Here is a 4599-nt window from a genome sequence, read left to right as displayed (position 1 = left end):
GCTGGATCCAGGTGCTAGCGCAGAGCTCTGACTTAACTTTAAGAGGCATTTGTAAGGTTGAATCTCAGCAAAGTGATCTGTAGCTCCTGAGTTACTGACCTGGCCTGCTGAAAACCGCAGACGGAGCAGCGCTAAGAGGTAACGTGGCTGCCACGTTGACAACATGACTTTTTCAGTCCGCGCTTCTTGCTGTAAACTTGGTCTTTGGCTCTGAAGACGCTTGTGTTTTATTGTCATTTGCCAACACCGATCACCAGCAGGGCTGTTTTACTTGAGTGCAATGTTTATTTAGCTGGGAAGATGGAAGATGTGTTTATTCCAAGACATAATTACGAGCGGTGAAGTTTCGTAAATCCGTTTTGCACATACAGTGTTTTTATGCCATGTAATTTAGTTGAAGGGGGAAAGCGGGCTCTCTTTTCTTGGTTTCAGTTCCCTCAATTGCTCAGAATGAGAAACTTCATGGTGACTTTTGAGGTCCTTTATGCTCTGAGCTTTCAGTGTGCCGTTCTTTGAACACTTGAAGACGTAGTTCTAGCCCTCGCAAAGCGTTTTAGGCAGATTTCACTGTAGACCTTAAAAGAATAGCATGCAAAAACGCATTTCTCAAATGTTTCTCTTTCATAATTCTGTAATTCACATTTTATTGTTTAACAACAAGTTTTGTCAAAGTTCTTCTCCTGCAGTAGCAGATACAACTCATTTTCATAACTACAATTTATTAGGTATCCCAGTGGCTTCAAACCGATATTTATTGCCTATCCAAAAAGAAAAGCATGCTGCCATTCTCCTAAGCGTATGTTCTGATGCAAGTTGACTCTGATACACTAATGTTGTAGATTTATCTTTATTGGAGACCTAGGTAAACATATCATCTGTTTCCTGAAAAGCTTGCCATACTTTGCTCTAATTTAACCCATGGACCTTAGGTCACAACGCTGTTATCTTACAGGCATGGCCCCAACTGTGTCTGTTTGTCTTCACAAAGCTGTAGGAAGTGATGATTACAGGATCACAGAATGTGAGGAGTTGGAAGGGACCTGGAGAGCTCCCCCAGTGCAACCCCTGCCAGAGCAGGATCACCAGAGCAGTCACACAGGAACACGGCCAGGGCTTTGGGTGTCTCCACACAAGGAGACTCCACAACCTCTCTGGGCAGCCTGGGCCATGCTCCAGAACCCTCACACTCACAAACTTTGGCCTCATCTTCAGCTTGAACCTCCTGTGCTCCAGCTTGGGACCATTGCCCCTTGTCCTGGCATTGGCCATCCCAGAGCAGAGCCTGGCTCCTTCCTCCTGACACTGCCCTTTCCCAATGGATCCCCAGGAATGAGGGCACCCCTCAGTCTCCTCTGCTCCAAGCTCAAGAGCCCCAGCTCCCTCAGCCGCTCCTCAGCAGGAGATGCTCCACTCCCTCCAGCATCTTTGTAGCTCTGGACATCTTTGTGATGGAGCAGCTAAGCCCACATCCTGCCACTGGGACGTGTTGGTGTGGACACAGAATTTGGTTGATGCTGAGGCTTCGGCAATACTGGTTTCCTAGCGTGGGTATTTGGGTTTAGTCCTGAAACAGAAAATACGTCTGGTCAGGTGGGGCTGTGTTGATGTGAGGTTTCCTCATGTTTCTGTGTCTGTTACTCAAGCCTGAATCTCATTTGGACCAAATGGCCAACAGGAAAATATTAGTTAAGCACACATAGCATTCCCAGAAACACCAGTGTTAGTTATCCAATAGATATCAGACCCTGACATACTTTTTCTTTAAAGAAAACTATAGTAGTGAATAGAGTTTTTACAACATGATTAGTTTTCAGGTGTTTAACATTTTAAGTATGAACAGATCACTGTATGAGACGAGGCTGTAAGTGGAGCCTTGCATCTTGTGGAGTCACTGTAAAATTATACTGGGGTGCAGAAGGCAGAGTGGATCTGGTGGGTTTGTGCAGTGCTAGCTACCATTTGAGAAATACTTAAACATTTTGTATATAAGTGATACAGTGTTCCTTACGTTTTAGTATAGAGGAAGTTAGAATGGAAAAGGATGTTTTCCTTGCACTTGGTTATCCAGCTCATTTGTAGGATGCTACCTCAGCAATGATGTGTTGCATTTCGTACTCTGATTGCACGATGAAGATCTGTCACAAGCTGATACGATGCACAAGGGCAGGTGGAGCAAGGAACGGGCCGTCTGATTCCTGAATTCCTGTTATGAGATGCTGCCATGACTGCGATGCTGATAAACTGCAACAGAAAGTACTGATTTTTAATGAGATGTGAGGATTCACTGCCTCTTCCAATCCATGTCCTATTGGTTCATTACCTGCTTTAAAGCAAAATTCCACCTGTAAAATCCAGTGTAATGTAACCAATGTACTTCAGATCAAACACAGACTTCTCTTCCTTGTAAAGATACCAAAGCGAACGTGAAAGGCCATCTAAAGAATGCTTTCTTTTTTCAACCAAAACAAAATTGTGGTGTGGGATAAAGTGGTTTTTTTTCCTTCAAAATGTAAATGTTTAAACCTTACAAATACCCCAGTAGCTCCAAAAGATCCTTGTTTCCAGTACTAAGCTCCAGGATAAACCAAGATTTAAACAAGGCAGCCTGTAAGATAAACATACGCGGTTAGATGGTGAGGTACAGCACGTGGGAGTAAACTGTAAGTGGTTCTCTCAAAGTAAGTCGTGTTTTGTTCTTTGTTCATTGGGGGTTTGGTATTTCACAAGTCTGTATTTACCTGTGCAAATGATGATTCTGAAAAATAGGAGGAAATTCATTCACTTTGCATTTTGCAAATACAAGAACCAATCCCTTCCAGCTCCTGACATTCTGTGTTTCTGTGAAAAGGCTTAGTAAAAGTAGAAATACAAGCTAATTCCCAAAAATGTAATTGATGCTCCTAATTTCATTTTGCAGCCTGGCGATTGCTGGTTTTAAGTATCTGTAGGACCTGAATATGGTAATAGCAAAATTATTCCTTTTGCTGCTATGTGGGTTACACTGCTGGAAGGTAACTGCTGCGGTTACAAGCAGAGCATGAAGCCGCTGGGGAGGCAGAACTGTGGGTTCAGGCTCCCCAAAAGTGCCTGGGGCACTACATGGGGATGGCTTCCTGCTCCAGGGCTGCTCCAGGAGCTGCAGTGGGCAGCAGACTGGGGCAGTGCATCTGTTTAATGCTTCTGGGATGTATTCGTGTCGTTATCGTTGTCCTACAGCATCGAGAACTTTCATCGGTTTCACAAGTAATTTGTATTTAAACTCCTGGTCCGTTGATGTTATTTAAGGCCAGGACTTCAGTGGATGATCCTGCGGCCTTAACTGAGCAGAACACACATACACAGCCCCCCGAATCAGCGCCTAAATGAAGAGCCTGTGGGAAGTGTAGAAGGAGCTTATACCTGTGGAGGGTCTCACAGCAGCACAGCTTGCTTAGCACTCCCATCTGCAGCCCTGCTTGCGGGATGCCGAGTTCAAAATGAGCAGTAGGGGTGAACTCTTGTTCCATCCAAAAGCAAAGCAGCCTGTTTTCTTGCTCAGTGCGTTAAAAGCAAATCTGTCTGCTTTTAGTGCAGCTTCTGCCCTGCCAATTTTGCTCTGCTTTCCTAATCATGGCTTTTTAAGATGGATGACTTTAAACCTTTGCCTTAGAAGAGTTTTGGTGTGCAGCAACTGCTGCAGAATGATGCATCTTGTTTGAGGAGAGACACTACGAGTGTATTCACTCGGATGGCTCTGTGTGTGTGTCAAATGTGCCGCGGGGGAACAGGAAGGCTGCGTATCCCATCATGACGATCGTCCCTGTGTGGTTTGAAGCTATTTCTGCTTTACACAAAAATTCCCATCAGATTCCCTGCCTGGACTCCTGAAGGAGCTGGAAAAACAATTTCCGCCCAGAAGTAATAATAGCCTGGGCCTTTGGTTTTGATCATAAATGGACATTTAAAAGTCATCCGAGGAAAGAGATTTCTTGATTAAAGTCAGGTTTTGCTTTCTGCTGCCGTAGCTGATCTTTCCCATCTGGTACCGCGCTACCTGTGCTGCCTGGTGCCCTGTGTCCAGCTGACGGGGTCCCGTAGGAGCTGCTGACTTTCCCAAGGGATTTTCAGTGGATCGGGTCATTCTGTTACTGTGGTTACTGCTCGGCTTTGCTTTTGCCCAGGGAAAGCTTAGAAAACTGACAGTTACACAGCAGAGAGCAGGGGGGGACATGGGATGGCACCGAGTGTCGCAGAGCTGTAGCTCTGCCGGGAGCTGGGCACAGCCTGGGCCTGGCTTTTCATTCCCATGCCAGCTCCCCCCGTTTTACCTGTGGGATACAGACCTTACGTTTTATACGTGGAATACGAAAGGTAGATCGTGTGCCTGCACCTCCTGGCTTTTACTCAGGGTTCAAGGGTAGTTTTGCTTCCTGCTTCTGGGGAATCACCCCAGGCAAGAGGGGCAGCCCCCAACCTTACCTGGGGCTGGGCGAGTGCTGCTTCATGCCGCTGCTACGTGACACTGGTTTTAGGGTCAAATACCCCTGGGAAGAGATGTAGGTATTTGTGTTTTGGCTTTTTCTGTGTTCCGTGGGTAGCTGAGATGTGATCTTTCCTGCT

Source organism: Mesitornis unicolor, unplaced genomic scaffold, assembly GCF_000695765.1.
Source record: "Mesitornis unicolor isolate BGI_N332 unplaced genomic scaffold, ASM69576v1 scaffold4658, whole genome shotgun sequence".
NCBI classification, from domain to species: domain Eukaryota; kingdom Metazoa; phylum Chordata; class Aves; order Mesitornithiformes; family Mesitornithidae; genus Mesitornis; species Mesitornis unicolor.
The sequence above is the reverse complement of the archived record's forward strand: the minus strand, read 5'-3'. Positions refer to the sequence as shown.